The sequence below is a fragment of the Pseudopodoces humilis genome, chromosome 8 (assembly GCF_049639895.1).
Source record: "Pseudopodoces humilis isolate 2021_Gansu_Grassland_sample_001 chromosome 8, ASM4963989v1, whole genome shotgun sequence".
In the NCBI taxonomy this organism is placed as follows: domain Eukaryota; kingdom Metazoa; phylum Chordata; class Aves; order Passeriformes; family Paridae; genus Pseudopodoces; species Pseudopodoces humilis.
The window spans coordinates 29,110,597-29,135,380 of NC_142207.1; the positions used below are offsets into that span (position 1 = coordinate 29,110,597).

Sequence of the window (24,784 nt, forward strand, 5' to 3'; positions counted from 1 at the left end):
TCTAAGTTTATTTTCTCCAGCTAAATCTACGGCTAAATTTGGTATACTCCTAAAGAGATTTAGATTTTATGCCCATGTTTTAAGGCAATTGAGAGACCCATGGTTAATATTTTTTAATGTTCTTTCCTGAAGCAATTGTGTTTGACTGTTCTTCCAGGAATCAATTTTCAGGGATACACAGTCAACTCACTTTTATTGCAACCCATTTCAGCCATTAAGAAGCATAATTTCAGCTACCATGGAAATGCTGATTAAATCTCCCGGTTTTATTTTGACATTTCAGCCGTGCCTTGACAACTAATTGCTAGTTTGGTTAGGCGTCAAAGGGGCATTGAATCTTTGGAGTAAAAAACAGAGCAAGACTGCATATCTGAAAATCATGGATCACACTCACCCGCATTTGGATCTTGCTACATCAACATTCACGGTTTCTTCATCTTCTGAGCATGGTGGTGGCCAGTGACCCGTGAGAGAAACACTCAGATTAGATGGCAAGTGTTAACACCACAATTTAAGAGCAGCTTCTGTCAAAGTGAGGTTTGGGCTGAGGGGCTGCTTATTGGTGTGGAGAGGGGTTGGGAGAGGGAACCTCCCGCCCTCTGTGGGCACCTTGGAAAATGGTTCCAGTAGTGCCCAGCGTGGAGCTGCCCAGCACTGCTAGGTCAGATGAGTGCAAGGTTTTAAAAGTGCAAATATTACAGGTGGGGTGACAGTTCCCAGCTTGGCCTATGCTGTGGCCCTCACGGCCTGTGCTGAGTGTGCGGTGAGGGGATGGTGCTGAAGGGGGGACCCCCTGAGGGGGGTCAGCACTGGGGCTGCCCTGGCCACATCCAGCCTGTTCCAGATGGTTCCAACCCGTTCCAGCTGGTTCCAGCTGGATCTGGCTGGTTCCAGCCTGTTGCAGCTGCCCCCAGAGCACAGTGGAGCCCTCAGCTATGGGCATGGTGCCCCAGGTGCACCTGCTGGAGTCCCACCCCTCAGGCTGTGAGGGGAGCAGGATGAGCAGCTGGGAGCACTTGGAGGGATAAGTAGGGGTGTTGCAGCAGGGATTCCTCTTGGTGAGGGGGAGCCCATGTCAGGAACAGCTTTATCCCAGGGAGCTGGGCCCTGGGGGAAGGAGTTGGTGCAGAACCCTGAGGAGAAAGGAGCTGCAAACAGGTACTGCTGTGTGCTGGGCCTCGCCCCAGTGCCCCTGTGCTGCTTGGGCAGGGAGAGCAGCTGGGAATGAGGGGTGGAGTAGACCTCGGGGTGAGAAAGGGATTCTAAACTTTGTGTTCCTTACTACCCAGCTCTATCTTAATTGTAAAAAAAAAAACAAACAAATTAGTGGGTTTGCTCAACGGAATGTCTTTGCCTTGGCTCTGCCATTCCCTTGGGTGGAGAAATGCAAGCTGGGCATCCCTTGCAGAGGGAGCTGACATTCCCACCTGAGTGCATCAAATGCTGGTTTAAGAATTCTTTTGTTTTCTTTCATTTCTCATAAGTTTTGAAGTAAGTACTTTTTCCTTGAAGAAGGAAAAAAAACCCAAGTCTGTATATTTTGTCTCCAGGTACTGTCATGAAACTCTATTAAACTGCAGAAGTATTATTCCTGTCACCTGAGGGGTCTTGGGTTTTCTTTTATACATTTATTTTGTAACTACATGAATACGGGATGTAAAACTAGATTGGTATTAGTTTCTCTGTTGTGATAGTAGAATATCTTTAAAATTATTCAGAAAAGATTCTGACTTGACTTTATCTTTCACTTTGCCTGCTGAGAGTGTGTTAGTCAATTTAAGAAAACAGAGAAAAGTGCAGCTCTATCAAATATTTAATGTTCCTCTAAATTTTTATCACTTCTGGACCAGACTATAATTGTGATAATATAATTCTGATGTGTCTAACCTATTGTTTCATTGTTACTAGAGTAAGGGGTGAGGAAGCTGGAAGTTTGTTTGTTCATTAAGGTTTTTTTAAAATTTGTTTTAAGCAAATCAGAAGTTTGATTATTTGCTTGGTGCCAGGCATTTGAATGAACCTGTAGTTAAATTGCAGGTTATATTTTGTTTGCTTCAGGTGATCTGGGTCACTTTCTAAGGCGTCTCTGTCAATCACCACTGGAGTGCCATGGGTCTAAACATACTTGGAGCTGTATCCAACTATTTATTTTCCTAAGTTAGTAAAATATTTTGCTAGGCTCTGTCCCACAGTCAGTGTTGAAGTCAAAACAGATGAGTATCTTGAAAATATGGCTATTCTGATACATGAAATTTTCTGTCATTCCTCAATTTATTCCTGATTGCTACTGCAAGTGTTTGACTTCATAGTCAATTCTGGCACCACTTTGTATCTACTCTTTATTGCAGCATTTGTACAAGCTAAGAAAATGCTTTGCATTTTTGTGGTCTGCCCTACTGATCTTGCCAAATAGTGAATAATCTCTAGTTAAACCTTACTTCTGTCAGCAATTGTAGAATCATTAAGGTTGGAAAACACCTGCAAGATGGAGTCCAACTGTTAACCTCAAAGTCTAAGTGAGACGTAAATGTTGTGTTTCTTGTCCAAGGCTCTGTAAAATTAGTGAGAAATATGAAGAACTAATGTAAAAAAAAAAAAAGAGTTCTGGTCATAATTTAATTTTTCAAAGCAAATTGTAAATAGTTAATGTATTTAACACAACAATATAGGCATTTTAAAGCATGGAGATGTTACTGATGTAATTTATTGTTTTCTACTGCAGGATTTTTGGCAAGCCCTATTGCAGGTGCCTCACTTCTACATACATGGGATAAAAGGGGTGTTCTCTTAGCTGAACACATCAAACACAAATAAGTAAATGCAAACATTTTGATGGCCTTAGAAATTATCTGATGGAGAGGGCTACTAACTTAAATCTCCTTCAGCCACCTTTTGAACTCTCCTGGCATGATGCACTCATGTCATTTGTATCATTAAATAATCTTGAGTACTGTGTGCTATGCTCTTGTATTAACACCCACTCATTTTTGAAATGGAAGCTGCATATTACAGTAAAGTTGAAAGGCATATAGTCTTTTCTGAAACATGCAAATAATACCCTTTAGTGCTGAGAAGAATTAAGCACATATATCAAGAGGAGAATATGTCCTAAAGTCTAATCTGTCTAGCTGTTTTCTCTACAATAAATTGCATTTTATCTGAATCAGTGCTGTTATTTTTGCCAGTAGGTATTCTGAAACTTGGTACTATGAAAATTCAGGGCAACAGGAATTAAAGCTCTTTTTCAGAGTGAAATTTTGAATTTCTAGAAGCCTCACAGATTTCTAAACAATACCATGTGGTAAAACTGTTCCTTGAGCCAATACATTTATGGATTAACTAAGTACTGCTTGCTGTGTTTACACATACAAACTCCCTTCAGAAATTTAATTTACAAAATATTACAGCCTAGCAAATATTATATGAAGATTTGCTGCTTGGCATTATTTTTACTTCAGTTGTAGATATATTTTCATTTTCTTGTCCCATTTGCTGTATGAGGCCTTTGATCACTTTGGGTGGCAATTTCTCTTCTCAAAATATCCTCAGTATGTTTACATCAAGGAATAGAATTTAGACAATGAAGATTAGATTCAAAGCACTAACATAGCTGTTCTGTGGTTTTGGTGTTTTGTTTTTTTTTCAGACAGTAGTAGTAAATATAGATAATACTGCTGCAGCACCACTGACCATATGTGCACAACAATTCTTTGCTGTATACTTCTGGTTTATAAATACCACTCCAAACTTCCTTTGATGTTAACTCTCAATGCTTGTTTCTGATTTCACCTGTCACTTACCACATTTACCTCTGACACGATTTCTGCTCTGGGATGAACTTTCCACAAGGCAGTGAAATCCCTTTTCTAGATGGCATATATACTATATAAAAGACCCAGGTATCTGGATTTTAAAAGTTTCCTAATGCTCTGTATCTTTCTGGCTTTTTCATGAAATATTTGTTATAGTCCTAGGAAGCAACCACTTTTCTTGAAATATACTGGCATACCTCTACCATCTATTCCCATATTTCACCATCTTCCACCATCTATATGATCTCTGCAGGGTTTCAGCCCTGCATCAGAATATCTGATTTGTAATTTGTCCTCTGAATTAGGTAGTATGATGGCTGTAAAAAACTTGGTCAGCATTTTGGTTTATATAAAATAGACCCAAGGCATCTCCTTGTTGGTTTGAAAACACCTGAATTCACACTCATGTATACCCCTCCTAAAAATACCAGACTCCCAAACAGAAAACACAAAGGATGTGTTCTTTGTAAAGCAAAAGTGGAGGAACTCCTTTCTGACCCAGGCTCATCCTTTTTGTTAGTTTGCAGTAACTGTAATGTTTTAGCCAAGGCTTTCCTTTGTCTCTACTATTTTCTGAAAAGTGTTCTCTTACAGGAGTATTAATCCCTTCTTGCTGTACTCCAAAGGCATGTGCCTGCCTAATTCAAAAGGATGCATGTTAATCACTGTAGCTGGGAGTAAAACAGTAGCTAATGATGAGAAGGAGCAATGTTGGGTTATTGCTTGGAGTAAGTTGTTAGATTTTTCAGTGTTTTCCTGAAGGTGGAAAACCTGCCAGCCCAAATTGGAGAAGCTAGGCACATATTCGTCCCTTAATACCAAATAATAGTTAGAAGCTTAAGTTAGCTCTATCCCTCCTGTGTGCTTCTACCACAGTTAAGGAAAACTGCAGAAAATTCACAGAAGTGATTTCTCCTCATGCTTTCATTGCCCTTACTCTCTAGCTCTCGGTCTGTGTATGATTGTGTACATGCCAGGTTTTTAACAGATACGATACTGGAAGGAACTTTTAGAAGTACTTTAGTAGCCTCTATTATACCTTTATTCCTAACACTCATTTCTTTCACCTGTTAAAAATACCAGGTTAGAGTTGATGCCCATCTCACCTGTGTTGGAAGGGAGGGTGAAGGACTGGAATAAAGGCTAATTTTCTGGGGAAGAAATTGAATCTTTACTATTGAAACTACGCATTTTTCTTATCTAATACACAATGGACACAGATGTATTCATCACTTCTGTCTGACAAAAAACTTTTTCATATTTATGGACTATCATCACATTTACCATATTCTATTCTTTCAGCTAAACAGTTCCAAATACTTCTGTCTTTTGTCATAGGTAATGAACCCTGGCTCTTTCAGTGCCCTGTTTCCCTCTCTCCAGTTAGTCTATATTTCTTGGAAATCAAAGTGAGGAGCTGCATGGCATGCTCCAGCTGAAGCTTTATTGGCCCTGCCTAGAGGGAAAAGATTGCCCCATGCATCTTGACTCTCATTTCCCGCTGTCTGAGGGGGGTATTTGGCTTTTACTCAACAGTGTAACATTGTTGACTCATGTTCATCACTGATGAATAACAAACCCCGTATCTTTTGCTGTAAAACTGCTAACTGCAGTTTTCAACGTCCTACATTTGCATAGCTAATTATTCATGCTTAGGTACAGAACCTTGCCTTTGTCCCCACTGAATAAACATCCTTTGTTTTTCTGCTGCTTTCCTGCTTGCCAAATTAATTGGAATTCCTAGCTTGTCCTCTAGCTTATTTGTAGTCCCTACAAGGTTTGTTATCTGCAGATTTAGAAACTCATTGAGATTTCACAAATCTGTCCTGAAGACAAAGGTCTTAATATTTGGTACTCATTCAAATCTTGAAATGCTGTGTAATCAGGAAATGCACTTAATCCTTAAACAATGTCTTTCTTATTGTGAAATTTTAAGTTGCCTATTCCCAAGTGATGTGAACATTAGGGGACAATGTTAGTTTAAGAAGATGAAAGAATGCCTGCTCTGTTTCATAATTTACATTAAAAGATATGTCTGTGAAATAATTAGTAGCTTGGATTAGTTTCTTGAAACAGCAAAAAATTTTGAACAGATTAAGAAAATTAGAGGTCATATCTTAGGCAGGCAGGTGAAAAATCTGTTAATTAATTTGCAAAAAAATGCATTTGATTATTTCAGTTTAAATGCAATTTTAAGATGCTTCTGTAATTCAAAAAGTTGCAGGTTGGCTGACTATCACTGTACAATGCATCTGTGCTACTAAGGGCGAAGACAAACCTTTGGGGATACTTTTCAAAAAGTTTCTGTGGAGGGTTTGGGAATATTTTTTGCTTTTTTCTTGTTTTTTTGCTTAATTTTTTGATTGGTTGGTTGGTTTGGAGGTTTTTTTGTTGGTTTTCGCTTTTTATTTTTGGACACAGTCAGCGTATATTTAAGGAACAACCTCAGTCAGAATTTGAGCTGAATATTGAAATGTTTTCAGAGTTCAGGCCAGGACACAACTGAAAACCTTGGAAAGGATTCCTGTCCCTGCAGCTTGAGACACCTCCACCCTGTTCCTGCAAAGCCTTAGTTTTCTGTGGGTTGAATTTTTACACTCAGCAGAGGTACCTGTGCCACAGGAAAAGGCTAATGCAGGATATCCTCAGCACTGAAGCTGTTAAAGATCAGCTGTGCTATTAGCCAGAGAAATCTACTTTTCATGTACACTGAATTTATTTTTTCCTAAGTGTCTCTAAGGTCACCATGGGGACAGTCTGCAGTGCTCCTGAGATGAGAGTTGGAAGATAGTGCACTGAGCAATCCTCCCAGCACTTCTTTGAGTAACTGATAGGGATGGGTTCATCATAAGATTTAATAAAGTTCAAAGTAATTGTCACTGGCAATAATGTTTTTTATTTGTTCTCAGATCCTGTGAACAAGGCCATGAACTAGACTGTGAATTGCAGGAATTTTCTGTCTTTGTAAATTGTTCCATGGTATTTTTGTTTTGAAAAATGTTTGTGTATGCGCTGAGGGGACAGAAATTGTATTCCAAATTATGTTTTCTGCCCCATTCTAGATTCTCAAGTGACAGTGCCTTCTCTTTTAGGTTTAGGAAAAGCTTTTGAAAAGCTTGATTACAGTTGATAGAGCCAAAGTGTGTCTCCACACCATTGTTCAGAATGACTGTTCTTGAGGAACACTGTGAGGAAAGGACTCTTGTTTATTCATCTGACTATTCCTACACTTACAGACTACATCTGTTGCAAAATTATCATGGTTCCTCGCTTCACTGCACTAACTAAGCAGTACTGGAGTACACAGAAAATGCATCAAAGTGACTCAACACACCCCAGTTCCAAAGCACATGTTGTGTTACCTTTAAGGCAGAGTATGAACAATACTAGGAGGAAGGTCAGACTTGCCCAGGGAGATTTGAAACCTACATTGAAAAATTTTGAAAAAAAATTCCCTTCTGTTTTCAATTATGTGATGAAGACCAGTATTAAAAATTGGTTTTTGCATATTGTGGGGTGATTTTCAATGTTGTGGGGTGTCAGTATGCACTATAGGGTTGTAATGGAGGAATAAGGAAGGGGGTTCATTTCAACCATTGAAATGTGAGACAGAAAAATAATCACAGAAGTTGCATGAAAAAGGCATTCTGTACCTTATGTGCACACTGCCAATCCACCAAAAAACATAAACAAAACAATTAGTTTTGTTTCAGAGTAAAAGTTAAAACAAAATTACAAAATTACAAAAACAAAATTCTGTAGCAGAAGGAAGTCCTTGCACCTGTAAGTGTGTGGTAGTGAATGTGTGTAATTAAAGAACTCAGGTTAGTCTGATGTTTGATGATTTACACTGTTCCACAACTGGCTGCTTGTCACAATTTAATTCCTGCAGGGAAAAGTCATATACATAGAAGAAAAAAACCCCCAAACTTGTCATGAATGCTGCTGCACCTTCTTTTCCTCATTTTGTGTACACCTCATGTTACTTAAATTTTTGTAGAAGGGTTCTTCAAGGGATTGTCACTTAGAATGGTATAATGGCTTTCAGCATCTATGAATAGAAGAGTTATAATTGTACCTGTTGCAAATGTTAGTAGTATCATTAACTGCAGTGAGAGGGTCTTATAGGACTTAAAACTGTGACGGTGCACAGATAAATAATTATGAATAATAGGAGTCTCTCTTCAGCTTTATTAACAACAAGGGTTAAAGGTAAGCTATCAGTCTCTTAATAGTTCTTGATAAAACCAGACTGGGTGTCTTGGAGGATGTTTAGCAGGGCTGGGAGTTGGTTTAGGGCTCTTCTAAAGAGGCCAGGGAGCAGCAATACTGTTAAGGCCCTTTCTGTATCTTTAGTATTTTAATTACTTCTGTTGTGTAAGGAAGCGGGAATTGTGAACTGCAAATACCTTTTCAAAAGAGGTGGTGGGGGGGGCAGGATCAAGATAAAAATTAATGGGAAGCATTAAAAGCAGACATGAAGGATGATTGGCTTTGCATGAAAAAAGGAAAATGCAGATGATATGTGGTGATGTTTATAATTTACCAGGAATGATTAATCAGTAATGGACTTTTTAGGTCTGGGCTCAGTATCAGAAAGCAGGAGAAGATAAGCAGTATGAATCACACTTAGATCAAGAATGAAGTTCTTTATACTAATTGTAAAAAATACATATTTTCACTTTGATGTGTCTGGCTCTTTATAAGTAGATGGAAGAGAGTTTCTTTTAGATGTATTTATGTTCTGTAATCTGGAGCAGCCTGCATCAAAATGTAACAGCTTTTTACTGCTTGGCACCTTTCTGAAATTCAGTTACCTTAATAAGATAATAATGGCCTCAGTTGTGAATGACTGTTGGTCACCCAAGCCATTAGCTAAGGCAAAACACCTGACAATTCAGCTTGACAAACTTAATGAGAATTCCAAGGCTGCTTAATTTATCAGCCTTTAACATTAGAATGCTCCTGCAAAGCTTCAGGTTATGAATATTATGTGCTGAATCTTTTGACAATACATAATGATCCTCATCATTGTGAAACCTGTGAATAGAATAATCTGATCAGTTCATTAAGACCAGAAAGGTCTGAACAAAATAATAATGCCACTGTTTACACTCCAAGCAATGAAGACCAAATTAATTTCTGGTGTAATTCCATGAACTTTAATACAGCAGTTCCATGAATACTTTTAACGTAAGAAAAAGAAGTCTTTCCTTGTGAGGAAACACCAAAGCTCCACCCTGACAGTCCTTTTGTATGGTTACCCTCTTGATTGAGATGTATATTAGTGGAGATTCACAGAGACTGAGTTGTGTGTGTTATTTTGTGTAGAAGGTGAATTTTGAATCACTTAAGTACTAACTGGGTACATATGTGGTTCATCTTCTCTGAGATGTATAGAGTGATCATTTTCTCAATGTGACTTTACCTTGGTCATTTTTGATATGTATTCTAGAATGATATACATGATAAAGCTGTACTGAGTGTAAAAATGTAGTGTGAATCCAGAGAACATGACTATATCTGTTTGATAACTATCACCCTGCTGCTGGAATTGAAATGGAGAGATGCACTAAAGTGAGATATTTGGAAAAATCTACCCTGACCTAGGGAGCATAAACAGTTGTGCAAGGCTGCTCAGAACAGCTAAATTAGGTTTCTGCTCTCTATTACTCAACGTATCTCTCTCAAAGACTGTAGAGAAGGTAAACTACTACTAAGTTACTTTCAGTCCACATACTTCTGTCACTTCAGGCTTGATTTCCTACCCTGAGACGCAGCCGTGATTTGAGAGGCAGGGGCTGGCAGAGACCTACTTGAGGAATATTAATTTCTTTATGAAGCTTTATTTGTAAACCTAAGCCACCACTTAGATCTTCTGCCAAACTGTGGGGCCACTTGCTAATAATAACAAAATTCTGGGTTTTTTGGACACCTTGTAGCACTCGCCCTACATGATACAACTGATTAGCTGACTAAGCACTTTGTCATATCCTAGGGAAGTTGCCATCTTGATTAATGTTACTGGAGTAAATATCCAGGACTAAATGAAACATGAGTGATGATTAGATTATCTTGATCTGAAGATCTTAAACCCATTAGTGCAGTGTATGTTTTATCCACTTTTGTGAGATGTAGGATTATCTGTATCTTGTCTAAAGGGATGCAGAATTGTAAATGTTCTGTTTAACTTTAAAAAATAGTGGGATTTATTAATATTCTTTAAAGAAATATAGCTCTTTTCTTTAAGGCTGCTTCACAGAAGAGTTTTAGAAAGGCACTTTTCCATCCACTGTGTTGAAATTATATTTCACTACAAACAGAAGTCACTGGAGCTCTGCCAATTTCTCTGCCAGTGTAGAGAAAGAAAGTACTGAAGCCTGGTGGCCCTTGATGGAGGGAGTCTCCTTTTGGCACTCTTGCTGGTTGCAGCAAAAGTCCTGGACTGTTCACATCCACACCCATTCAGTTAAAATTGACTTTATGATTAAAGAGCTGGGGCCATGGCCATAACACCTTTCTCTCCTCTGGTAATCAGAAATACAATTTTGCAAAAGATTTGGAAACCTTTCATTTTGGAGGAATGACTGATTTTCTGCCTGTTCATGTCTTCATCAATAAGCAACTTCACCAAATCACTAGATGTCCAGCTTAACTGAGTACAACCAAATCACTAAACTTTTCCCATAAACTAATATAAAACCTCTCCTATTTCCCAGTGTTGAAACAGAACACAGGCAGACTGCACTTGGTTTATTAATGTAGAATAAACAACATAATTTTATGAAAGAATATACAGCAATTGTATTTATGATTATATTGCTGCCTTATGTCATTCCTAACTTCTCCAGAAATAACTGACTTGAGCACTTCTTTTTTATCCTTAAAGAACCAAAATTGCAGCAACTTCTCTTTAAAATAGTACTTCCAGAAATCTTCAGACTTAAGGTGAGGAAAGGGTTGTTTTCACAGCATTTACAATTAAGTTTTATTGTTCCTAGTACTTGTTACAGATTGTGGGTAATCAAAACATTCTAGATTAACTATTACTATGTTTAAGGATTTCTTCCCTTTGCCAAGTTTTCTATAAAGCATTTGTTGAAGTGAGATATAAGCAACAGATGTATCAAAATGGGACTTTCCTGAATATCCCTGCCATAAGATATTTCTCATCAACTCATTGCTGACACTGGTAGTCCTAATTATTTTAAAATTATTTCATGTTTGCTTGTACATGAAATGTATGAAACACATCTTAGTCTACTTTCTCTATGCACAGGGTATTTTACTTGTTCCACTCGTTCAAGAGATATGATGGAATTATGTCAAACTTAGAGCCAGACTGTTTGGAGCTAGTTATTGGCTCACAAGTATTGCTTTCATGAGACAGGGAAATTGTGTTTTTTTGGTTTTTAAATCATCATACTTAATCACAATGACAGGTATAATTTGGACTACTACCCAGTAAATCTGAAAATCTAGAGTTTTTAAGCATTTTTTAATGGACTAAGTACTTTGAATAGTTAGGCTTTTAAGAAGTCTGATTACTGTGTTACAATGCACTTTCATGATTAATTCCAGCACCAAAATTCCCTTGCTGTTTTCTTAGCATATCCAGCAAATGCTTGTCACCACTTTTTTTCTCCATGTTTTACCCAATCAGTTTCTAAAAAGGCCAGTGATGATTTTTCCATTCTCTTCAGTTTTTATAAAATAAAGAAGCCATGGTTTTATTTTTATTCTGCTTTTATTGTAAAATAAATAAATATTCAAGTAAGAAATACATTTTATTAAGAGTTCAACCAATCCCCAAAGAGAGACAGGTGTTGATAAAAGATGCTACTGGCATATGGATGTTAATATCCTCATTCTTTTTCTACAGTCATAAGAGAGACAGAAGTTCTGGATATTTGAATTACAGTCTAAATATACCTTCTCACTCCAGGTAAAAACAGCAAGATGTCTCACCTTAACATATAGCTTGACCTTGTGAACAAACACATTTTGTTTTTTAAAGTATCTTTGAGGAGAGTTATTAGAGATCTACAAAGAAAAAAATAAAAAGCCTGATATTGAGAACCTGCCTTGATTCTGGTATGATCAGCATTAAGTAGCACAGTAATTAATTTTGTTCTCATATGCTTTTGAATGCATTAATTTTAGGCAAAAATAAAATGCTCAGCTAAACCAACTAAAATAGTTTTCTCAGCGTAGATGACTAAAGACTTCTTCCTATTCCTCTTTCCTCACTTTACTCTGGTGTGAAGATCTCAGTTGGGTTCTCGCAGTCCTGTTAAGAGTGTGTGTGTGCTCATTCAAAGATTTCATTCTTGACAGATAGAAATTAAAATGTCAGTCTCTGCAGTCCTTTTCCTCTTCCTCCCACAGAAATGACAGAGACGGAACGCTAACCATAATCCAAATGTAAGGGATTTTTTAGTGAAACAAAGAGGGGGAAAAAAAACTTAGAAGATGAGATTTCTGTAGACATATGTAGATATTTTTTAGACCACTTTTTCTTTTTCCCCTGGGAAACAGTGCTGTAGTAGGCTTTGCCCAAGACGGTATGACCACCACCCATGACCAAAATGTAAATATTAAAACAAAGAAGCTGACATGTTTCTTTGTTGCACAAAGATGAAAATTAACTGTTACCTGAAATTGAATCCTTTGCATGAGACATACTTACGTTCATACTATAACTACAATCAAATCATGTATCAAAAGCCAGGGGTTTAATCTTTTCTGTTCTGTATAAATTACTTTTTTCCTATTTCATTAGCAGTTTCATTAAAAGCTGCATGTTTTTTCCACTGCTTCAGCAGGCTAATGGTGTACGAACACTTTCATTTCTAATGAATTAAATTAAAAAAATTCAGAAAAACTCCAGCCTGTTTTTCCCTACTATGAAGTGTCTACTTCTTTTCAGCCAAGATTATCTCCCTAGAAAATGTATTTTAGGCATATTGATATGTTAAAGGTTGCTTTTTAAACACACCATACGAGGTTTTGCCAGTGCAATATGCTAAACAAATGCATATTTAATTTATATAGTACCCAGAACAGATTATGATAAAATGTTTCATATCAGATGTGATAAAAATGTCACCTACTGCTCACTTGTAATATCTTTTTCATTGTAGACTACATATTTAGGTCAGATTAAATTGCCAGGAAAATAACGACTTGAGTTGGACTCAATGATCTTTCTGGGTCCCTTCCAACTCAGACTATTCTGGGACTCAAATATCAGTAAGTACAGTATTTGTTGTACACCAAATGAGACTTCTGTTCCTAACTAGAAAAGTTTTTCAATACAGGAAGAATTTGAAGTTATGATTATGCAAAAGGGGGGGAAAAAAGAAATCATTGCATTTTGTTCTAATTGAAATTAACTCTTTTTGTGGAGCCACTGAGTGCGTCTTTAGCTGTTGGACACTGCTTATAAGTGTCTAACAATATGGGATTTTTTTCATGGCATCCTTTATGGACTTGTAGAATAATAGAGTTTGGAAGGGATATCTATAGGTTATCCAGTCCATTTTACACAGCTTATCTGTTGGAGACTTAATCACAGATAATCTCTTCAACAACATGCTCCACTGCAAAAGAGACTCTACACAGGAGAGAACATGTCTTTATTCCTGAATTAGTCTTTCTCATATGTAGCATTTTCAAGATAGCTCTTAACACACAATCATATGTTACACTAAGGTGGACAGTTAACTAATTATATAAGCTATATGAGTTCTTGAGTTAATGCTCAGCTTCACCAGTGGAATCTTCAGGAGTCACAAAGGATAAATAAATTATAGGCAAATTTGGCCTCTGGGCTTCATGTTTTCAGCAAAGATGAATGTATATTTTCCTTCAATGTAAGTATTGACCTTCTCTTTGTTTTGGTCAATACTTAGTTCTTGACTCCATTAATCTCAATAGATACCCAAACAAAGATCAATATTTATTGAAGTTGTGGGAAATATGTATACGTGGGGAGCAAATGGATTTCCACAAGTTTTAAGAGCTTAAATGTCTAAAAACACCCAACACTTCTCAGTGGAATACATAGTATCTTGAGCTTTGCCAATGACATTAGAGCACGTGGAATTTTTCCTATTCTTTCCTTTAAAAGCTACTGTATGCTCAGCCTCTTTGTGTTCTAAGACATCCACTAAGATTTATCACGGTGTCTTGGGAAGAGAGGATAAGAGGTCTTTGGTTGCCTGCTTTGACACCTGAAATGAATGTGTTCCCAGCATAGTCATGATTTTTTTCTTGTCTTCCTTGGCCTTCAAGAGAAGCCCTTGTATCACACAGGAGCTAGAAGAACCCCTCCTTTCTTATAACCCTGCAGGGTACTTGGTGTGGGTGGTGTTTCTCTCCCAGGTCAATCAGAGCCCTTCTGAAAGATCTGCCTGCCTAAGAATGAGTTTTGCCCACACATCTCAACTCTTTTTTTCTTCTAAAGATTGAATGCTCATTTCTGTATTCTTGTGCTTTCGGTAGAAGTGGTGAGAAAGGGAATAAATGAACTGAAATAGTGTCTGCTAATAATGGCATGCATTTATCTCCATTATTTTCATGTGCATTAAATATGCATGAAATCAGATAAATATATTTTAAAAATGTGAATAATATTGGGAGTTGAATGTTACATTATGAAGTCCCCCTCAGGCTGAAGCCCTGGGGGTTTCCCAGGTTTGCAGCCCTTTTCACTCCAGTGTTTCTAAGAATCCTTTTTCATTAGAGGAAAATTACTTGCACTGTCTTCCAGAATTATTTTTAAGATAGTTCTTCAGATGCATATTGATATGTACTTTATGTTCATAGCTCTTTGACCTACCTACAGAGAGGTTGGAGAGAAACAACACCCAAAAAACCCCCAGCTCCCCACAGGAGAAAACAGCTGAGTCAGCTGCAGTCATCTGAAGAAACAGATAGTTAAAAAGCAATTACAGGGACCCATCACTTGCTTGAGTTGTGAGTAATAAATATTAAATGAGAGCTGAAAACAAACTGCTGGTGGAAAAATTCACTAAATAAATTTATTCATCAAAATATGAGCAAATGCCTCAAAAAATATTTTTTCCCTTGTTAACAGGCTGAATTCATTGGTTAAATTATTGGTTGCTAAATAAATGTGTTGCTTAATGATCTGCAGAGCAATTAACCTGTCATTTTGTACACTAATTTACTAAATCCTTTCCAATCTCTCTTAAGTCCTTATTGTTAATTTGAAGAGATGAGACATTTATTTAAATACATTTAATGTTTCCTGGCAAAATGTTTAAAATAAATCTGCTACTAAACTTCATTGATAACAGAGAAATTAATCTGATAATATGATTGAAATTATTAAAATATAAGGGCCTTGCCCAATTGCTGAAATCTTACGAGCAGGAATTTCGGGGTCAGTCTCTAGTACTAACTTTCTTGGATTTATGGGATGTTGACATTGGTAGGATTCTTTGGACATGGTCTAGTTCCCCTACTCTGAGCAGGTGTTGCCCAGAGTTGTACCCAGATGGGTTTTGAATATCTCCAAGGATGGGGACCCCAGCATTTCTGGGCAAGCTGTGCTATTGTTTGATTACACAGTCAAGAAATATTTTTGTTTTTAAAATTGGATTTGAAATTCTTTGTTTTGTGCTCCTATTTCCTGTTGTGCTCTTATTTATGTATGTTGAGATTACCCAAAACATTTTCTTCTCAAGGCTGATCAGCCTTTGCTCATTTGTCAGATGTTTCAATCACTTCAGCATCTTTGCAGCCCTTTGCTGGGCTTGGTCCAGCATGTCCTTGTCTCTCTTGTAGCTGGGAGCTGATAACTGGGTGCAGCACCCCAGGTTTGTCTCAGCACTGCCGAGGCAGGAAAGGCTCACTTCCCCTGACCTTCTGGCAGTACTCTCCAGAATGCAGACCAGGATCCTGTTGGGCATCTTCTCAAGTTCTTAGGTTCCAGAATTTTTAATCAAAATGAAGAATAATGGTAAAATAACTATATTTCACTGTGCTGCTTTTACTGTTTGCATATAATTGTGTTTATTGGTTCTGTATTGGATCACTTATGTATGAGTCTTTGCAGCCACAAACAGCAGTGCAACTATAACTGAGAATTAGGATTTTCTTTAGCTTTTGAACAGAGCTATCAACATTGGATAAATATAAAAGAACAGTTTTCTCACCCTGTAATGTACATTATCAAACAGGGAATCTTGTAATGCTTTTCAGGCAGAACCACACTTCTCTAAAGTGGGTGGTATGCTTGCTTACTGTATCTCAGCTATTAGCTACTGCTTAAGTATTATATTTAAAAGAATTTTAATGAAGATAAAGAAGTTGATAGGAAGAAAAATTGCATAGCTTTACTTTATCTTTCATGTGATATTTGGGACTTTCAGAAACAGTGGTCATGCCTGTTTGAAAAAACTCAGAAGACTCAATTTTAAATGACAGTCCAAATTAAAAGTAACAGTCTTCTGATGTGATAAAGATCCCTATTCTTTAAATGGAGATATTACTTCTGAAAGCTGAATGATGTTTTTTCTGTGGTTGCTATTTACCCAACTAACCAGCCAGGCTTTAGTATTGCTGCTTCTAAGCCCAGTGCAACACAATGAGGGTATTTAATTTCTGACTTAAGAGATGATGGTCCTGCTTTTGGAGCAAGCCTCTGCATCACCCATGCTTACTATTCCCTTACTTACTAACTTACTAATGGTTACAGACCACTGAAAGGACCCAGGTTCCTTTCAGCTCAAACAGAACTGGAACATACACCCTAAGAGAATGCCCAATGCATTCTGGCTCCAAAAGAGATGGGACCAGAGCAGAGGTCATCCAGAGTTTTAGGAAACTGTTAAGGAAACTTCCCTATCTGAGCATCCAGGAGCCACTAGGTCAGCCACACTTGAGCACCTATGATAGGCAAAGATCCTTGTGACTTTTCTTGTGCAAAGGGTCATCAGTTCATGGCCTCTTGTCTCCAGCTCCCACCCAGAGCTCAGCTGCAGCTCTCCATGCAGCTGCACCCCAAGCTGCCTGAACTGATGGATGAGGATGGAGTCCCTCCACAGATCAGACTGACACTGGGCAGAGACCAATTATCAGCAGTTTGTTGTTCATGGTTAGATAGTGAAAGATCTCAGTTTGGGTATCAGAACTGTCTGCTTTGCTCTAGATACAGGTAAATTAACAGTATTACAAACCCCAAAGAACTAAAACATTTAAATTATTAAATTACTCCTTCTTAATGCACTTCAGTTTTTATTCTCTTAAGGAGCTACCATATAATAGAGATATCCAAATAAAATACAGGAACTTTGCAGTCCCAACTGAATACATGTTAAGCATGTTACCTTTCTTTAGATGGCTGATTTTTGAATTGATCTGTTTAAATTCTCTTCAGACAGCAATTAGTCATAGACTGTCAACAAGTAAAAACAAGATTGTAATTATTAACTCAGAGATATGTTGCTGTTCATAATCAGATATAGATATGATACCCAATTTTATAATTTCATGAAAATGTTCAAGCAAATTACCGTCTCTTAATAACTCGATGGCAGTTTTATCTTTGATATTATCTCTGTCGCTAGTTAATATTGACATAATATCTTCTTGTAAAAATGGTTGTCTTTCTAATCAAATGTGGCACGTGGTAGGGAAGGAATGTGTGCTAATGAAGAAGCAGAGCATACTGGAAAGTGTTTGAACAGCATAGCTTTCAAGTAGAAAAAAAATAACAACCCAACAAACCAAATCCACCCACTGGAGCCATTATTAGTCTGAAGATATTTGTGGACAAGCATCTGGCCACCTACATACCAGTCATGTTTTGGCATTTATTTCTGATGCTGAATAAGTACACTGTTACAACAGAATTTTTTCCCAAGTTTACTGGAATGGCAGGTACTGAGTGTTCCCATATCACTGTGGCTGCTAGGCAGATGGTGTGAATACAGCAAGAGAAAGTGGGATGAAAATCCCGCTCAGATGTGGGCTGGGATGCTGCTGAAGGCTAGCTCCAGATTGGGTGTTCTTGTTAAAGGACACCTGAGGTCTGTACAAAGGTTTCAAAATTCACCGTGAGTGTTTACATCTGAGCTCCAATAACCTGGCCCTTCAGGCAGCCTTGCAAACAAGCTAACTCTGCTTGTCCTCAGCTTCCAGAGCTGGGTGGGGCTGGATGTGTCCAGCACAGCTGTACTGGACAATGCACAGGCCTTTCATCATCATCAGGCTGGTGGCAATGGCAAAGGATAGCAATGGTGCTGTATCCAGCTGCTGATCATTGACATATCTCTTTAGCTCTCATTAGTGCTGCGCCAAAGCCATGATCCTCAACATTGAATGCATTGGTAAGAACAGAAATAGGACCAAAAAAAAATAGTCTTGGAAAAAGCCCGTTGAATTTAATTTACTGGCTTTATTATATCAGATAATGACTTAGATTTGTATGACCTGTGAGTGACTAAGAGAAGGTAATTACTATTCCTGCCAGGAAAAATAAAGTAAGTATTCAGCAATATTTTTCAGACCCTCACACTGAAAGACCCATTGTATGGCCACCACAAAAAATCTGAATAAATATTGTCTTACTCTGTTAAAAATGAAAGAGGGTAATATGCTGTAATACGTGGAAACAGCACAGCATTGAGAGAAGGAAAGAAAGAGACAGCAGATGCTGTTTTCCAGCCTAAATCTCCTCTAATGCACTCCAGGGACCTCATTTAATCAAGCATCATTCTCACACTTCATCACGTATATTATTCAGAAATGATGAAGAATTCTGGGAATAAATTAGTCATTTATTTCAGGATAAATGGTTTTTAAAATTTATTGTTATTTAAGCTATTTTGAAAAATTTAGTTTTTCCTTTATTTTTCCCAGAGGCTCCCAGCTCAGTTTAATCAGAAACTTATTTTTGCAGGGTAGATCAGGATCCTGGCTCTCTTTGTAAAAGTAATTTTTCTGGGACATACCTTCTTCTGTTATTGCATTCTTTCTACCTCTGATTATCAGATTTTAAAATGTTTCTTTCAGTGCACTGTGACTTAGGGGAATAGATTTAGCAATCATATAATAAAAAAGAATTTATTTTTTTCCCTGGCTGTGTCCATTAAAGTGACTTAGTGTAAAAGGGATTCTCCATCAAAATCCCTTCCCTTTTTTCCTCTTGTCTTGTTGGCTGCTGGTTTTCCCTGCCCTTTTCCATCATCTGCTGTTTACCTCTAGCACTTCTCTTGTCAATTTTATAATGATGGTGCAGCACAACCTGACAGTGTCCAGGTAAATATATTCAAAACTTTCTTGAAGAGCTTATACAAACTGATACTTCTCCAGGAAGGATTCTGTCATATTTAATCACCCAGAGTGGTGCCTTATCTCAATGTTGGGGGCACAACCCAGCTTCTATAAAATATCAGAATGGTTTTCATGGCTAGATCACGTATTTCTAAACAGCAGCTCTCTTGTTCAATTATTTTTTATAGAGGGATTTAAATTAGGTTGATATAATTTATAAACCCTCCATACTTGGTGCTGTCTGGGTGATAAATTGGACAACCATATGATGGGCTACATTTATCCTGCACAGGCTGTCTTCACTGCATGTTAATCTACCCCTGGGCACTTCAGGCCTTTGCCAGGAGTTGTACAGTCAGGGAGGAAAACATGTGTTCTAAGTGCTAAATGGAGTTAGATTTAGCTTGAAAATGTGAGGGGGAAAGTAATCTTATTACATACCATCCTTCTGTACATCTATGCATTTTGTACATTTGTGCATATATATTTTTTTCTTTCAAATATCAATAATTTTCTGCTAAAAATTGTCTAGCTTTTACCAGAAATGAAGGAGCACTCTCACTATTTTTTTAAAAAAATATTTTTAGTAAAAATTGTTATTTTGAAAGGGAAGAAATACTAACTTTTATTGCTAAGAATTTTATTGGTTTCTAAAAATCTATGACTTTCCTGTTAGCATAAGAAAACACTCTTCTGCAAAATTAGAAAATATCTAGATAGCTTTCAATCAAGTCATGGAATCTTGATGGGAGTTGAGGTGATGTACTACAAGTGAATTAGTCAAGCAACAGGCATTAAACCTGGGATCATTCTTCTGGATTGCAGCCTGTTTTCTTCTGGGCTTTGTCATCCAAGCATGCAGGTGACTGTTCACCTTTCAGTAGTGTGTCTGGGATATCCCATAGGTCCCTTCCAGGCTGTTAGCCCTGGGACACGCCTGGCAGAATGGAGGATCAGGAACAGGAATTTGGCAATTATTTGCTGTCAGGTTTTTCCCAGTACCACTGGGGTGAGATGTGGCTAAAGCAGGTGACTGACCCTGACAACAAAGATTACAAAGATTGGATGAAAAAAAAGTATTAGTATTTTCAATGTCAGGGTGATTTGTGCGTATGAAAAATAGACAAATTGTCCTGCCCTCATTACGTTCTTAGGATGCTTTTCCTCCATTTAACAAGTGGATGAATAAATGGGACAACAAGAACTTCAAGAGACACTACTGAAAAATAACAAAAATAATTAAAAAGGAAAATCCATTATGGAAATCCTTACAGAACTGTAGAACTATTTGTTTTCAAATGCTCAAGTATTGTATAAACCATGATCTATTCCTGGAAGGCCCTAGAAGGGTCCAGTTCCATTTCATCTAAGTTTTCTATTTTTATCTTTTTATGTCTCTTTTCCCATCCTTTTATTTTCTATCCTTTTTTAGGCAATAGGAAAATCTTAGTAAGTCAAACTTCAACCAAATACAGTGACTTTTGTTAGTTGTTTGCAAGATTGGGTGAACAGGGACTTTAAAGCAGACTTCATGCGCCACAGTGCAATGAATCACTTTGTTCCATTCTTTAAAAATAAAAATTGATCTTTTTTAATGGGTTTTCTCATTATTATTTCAGAACAGCAGTCTCTGAAAAGCCCTCAGTGTGAGAAACCAATGGGGGACTGCACCAGAGAGATACAGGAAAGCTCAGTCTCACTTTGGAGTTACTCATGTGTGCTGGGCTCTGATTCATTGCAGTGAACTTCACGAGTAAGAGATTTGTGTAGGTGAAACCGTGTTTTAATGAACTAAGTGATCACATTAAAAGATCACATTTCAAATTTTCATTAAACCTACATTCTATAAGCAAAATGAGAAGGTATTTAACAATATGTGCTGTGATATTGTAAGAGTTCCTTCCAGCTGGACGTCTAGGATTAGAAAATATTAACACCAATTTGTATAGGACAGGATGGGATATCTAATGCCTCTGTAGAGCATATTTCTCCAGCAAGTATCTAATGAAAAGCAAACTTTAGGAAGTCTAAAAGCCTTCTAGCTGCCAGATTTTCATGCCTGGAGTCCAAAGTGGAGAGGTGTGAGAAGGCTTTAAGCAACATCTTTGTGCTTCCAGGTAGAAAAGGAACCAAATTTCTGGACTCCAGAGATTCAAATTTCACTTGCAAGCAATAAGCCAGCTGCTTAGTCATAGTGCATGGCTCTAAAGAATTATTCTCTATTCCCCCTGGGAGATAGTGCCACTAGGAAGGGCAGTTCACATATCCTGCAATAGGGAAAAAAATTGTATGATGAGACAGTTACACCACCTACAGAACAGAGAAACATCAAACTGGGAGGCACCAGTCTGCCCCAAACACTCTGTACGTCCGTGTGCATTTTAACCATGTTTGTGATATGTACCTTTAATGATAGGAACCCAAACCAAGCAAGTTGTTTCTCAGTACTGAGTATCAGTTAGTATCCAGCAATACTCCTTTCAGATAAATATTCCTGTCAAAGTCAGTGGAAATGTTGTATTAAAAGAGTAGATTTCATGGAAATGCAACTTTTCCTCTTGTATATGATTTTCTTCTCCATCTTTCTCTCAACAAAGCACTTATCAGTTATTTTTTTTTAGTTTTCTGTGGTTTACAGCATTTTAATTATCAAAATACTTATATTTCCAAATATTTTCCTCTCTAAAAGTGACAAATCAATAAATTAAAAGCATAAATTCTAAATATAATATAATGAACTTTGCATTAAAGTGAAACTGGTATTAAATAATAACACTTAAGAAGTATTTATAGCACCATTCTGGTGAATTATGTGATTTCGTAAGAATAACACCTTGCTATTGTGTATGACAGCTATAAAACAGACAAAAGTAAGGAAAAACTTGAACTTTCACACCTGAACAAAATTAAACCTAAGTCCTTCCTGTGTTAGAAGGAAAGTCAAACTGCATTTTGTTTTTACTGTGCTTTGCCTAATTTCCACAAAATACACAGAATGAGGCCAGTGCTTTGTTCTTGCCTATAGAGATTTTAATCTTGTGAAATTACGGTTTGCAGTTGAGCTCAATAGGGTAGGGCTGAAACACTAATTTGTCTTCCACTGAAAAACATAAGCCAGCATGAGCAGGATGGGATGTTATTTCCACCCTGCAGCTCTTCAAGCACAGAATAGTGGCTATAAGCTCATGCAGCCTTCCCTCACCACTGCCTTGTTTTCTCCCCAGCCATATTATTCCCATATCATAACATAATGCTTAAGAATGACTTCATCCCTAATAAATGAGTGCTTCCTGTGAGGGTAATTCTCTCTCTGTCTGAGAACTAAGACTATTCAGCTGTGGGATTCCTCAGGGAAGTGGCTTTGGGGATGAAGTGGGAGAATAAAGAACTGAGAACAGAATTTGTGAAGTCACAAATCTTCACTGGCATGAAGTAGTTGAGATCCACTGGCTTCAGGAGGTCACAAGGGACTGCAAACATTTTTCAGAAATGAGTGCCTTAGCCCTGACCTCAGCAAGATATAAATAGTGATTTATGGCTGAAAGTTTCCCTTTTCTAATATTTATTCCTGAGCCTTCTATTTGCACTTTTGAGACGAGAGGGGGGAATGGGAGAGAAGAATTAAAACTGTCTGTTTAGCTAAGTCTGAGGTGAAAAGTTCACTTAATCTTTGGATATTCTGAGTTTCCCTAAGTTCAGAAGAAATAATTTTGAGAGTGAGCCAATTTATTTTGTCATAGAAAGGAAAAAATGTTAGGTTGTTAGGTTTTATACTCTACACCTCACCATACAAGTACAATATAGTAACTACTGGACTGATACAAATCAAGAGCTCGTTTTATTGTAAATACACCTTTGGCTTCCCTAAAGGCTTTTCAAGTTTCCCAGAAATATAAGACAAAAAAATGTATTGCAACACAGAGGAAAGAAAATAGAGAGGTGAGGATGGTTAGTGTTGGGTAAATGTGAACTGGTCAGTTTAGCAAGTCACAGCTTAGGTTCTGTCTAGGAGAGTCAAAGACATATAACTCAAACACACTGACACATTCCAATGGTGATTGCAATGCTTACGTTTATTAGAATTTCTGCTTCTGATTTTCACTAGGATCAGGTCACCATTTTGCTTCATAAACTGAAAAGTATTTCAGGAAATTGGGGGTAAAGATAACACTACTGCTTCTGGTCAAGGCAGGGGGAAAGTATGTTGTGGCCATGAGGGTATTATTCACTCAGCATTGTTGCCAAAATCAAGGCTGAGGATTTCTGATCCAGAATTTGTCCACTAGAATTTATAATGGAGTGTCGTATATGAGAGAAAGCCATAACACATGAATCAGAAATTAAATCACACTGAGCCTGTCAAAATATTAGAATTTTATGCCTTCTGATTTTCATCTTCGACTTTAATTTCTGAGAATCTTGTGACCAGCAGTAAAGATAAAATTAATGTTTGGTATTTGTGAGAAAATAAAAGAGGCATGTTCTCAAAGCAGCTCCCTTTCTGTGCAAAGATGCTCTTACTTATCACTGCCCACTCAAACATACCCTCACCTACTATATTTAAAACTGTGTGAGGATTTTGTGGGTATCCAAAAGTACTTTTCTGTTGTTCCCAATGATGTGTCATGCTGAGTATAATTCTTAAATGTAAGAATTATTAGCATGGTGTATACCTAATGCTCTTTCACTTAACAGATGGTTTATGAATATTTGGAACAACTTAGTAGCCCTAAAATGATTCATACCTCAGCTATCTGAACACATGGCTACCTTTCATCACTTGTGCTGAGTCTAAGAGAAGGTTTAATAACCCAGTTTTGAAAAGATTTTCTGTTCTTTAAACGTTCATGTCACCAGCATATTTTTAACAAGGAATGAAAAGATAAATGCAAACTGAGCTTCCAGTGACCAGTCTTTCTTTCTTTCTTTTAATAGAATTACTTCTAACCTTTGTATATATTGCTTGTCACATCAGTATCATTCATCTGATGAAGAATAACATCCTCTCATATGTCTATGAATCCTGTCAGAATTTCCAAAATGGGAATCCATCTGTGCCTAGAATTCCCGTGCTCCTCTTTTTATTTGCATGTTCAAAGTGAATTGCTTCCTACTTTCTTCTTCTTGCTTTCCCACTAATCTTCTCACATTTTCTCACTTTTTATTTTCTCCTGCTCTTCTGTCTTTCCTGTTCTCCCCCTCACCTGTTCTCCTGTCCACTTTAATGGTTCATTCATGCCCTTTCACTAAGAAAATTTGCTATTAACACAGCCTAATAACCTAGTTTTTTTTTCCTTTCCACACATGTCATTTCCTGGATATCTTTAATAATATGGATATATTTAACAATCTAATTTTGGAAAGCTATTTTTCTCTATTATTTCTCTATTTCTCTTCCATTTCTACATTTCTCTATTTTTACATATTAAAGGCCTATCCTGGTATTAGTGCAAGAATAGCAGCCCAAAAGACACTAAAAGGAAAGTAATTTGGGCTTAGCTGTAGGTATGAAAAAAGAAACTGTTGAGGTCTGTATGTTTCTAATAGTGATTGCTGCAGATCTGTTATTACAGTGGGTTCTAATGTTTCTCTGGAGAGATCAATTATTTACTCTACTTACCTATGTTAATGGTGTGTCAATGTAATTTATGACATCCAAGCACCAA

The 24,784-nt window shown here is 37.3% G+C and overlaps 1 long non-coding RNA gene across 2 annotated transcripts in view; it reads left to right on the forward strand.

Annotated features, from left to right (window-relative positions):
* The first annotated feature begins 1,028 nt into the window (after positions 1-1,028).
* LOC148183875 (uncharacterized) overlaps positions 1,029-24,784 on the forward strand; it is a 34,623-nt gene continuing 10,867 nt past the window's right edge. For both annotated transcript variants that reach the window (XR_015773117.1, XR_015773116.1), the window contains exon 1: positions 1,029-1,158. This is a non-coding gene — a long non-coding RNA (uncharacterized LOC148183875). The remainder of the gene's footprint in view (positions 1,159-24,784) is intronic.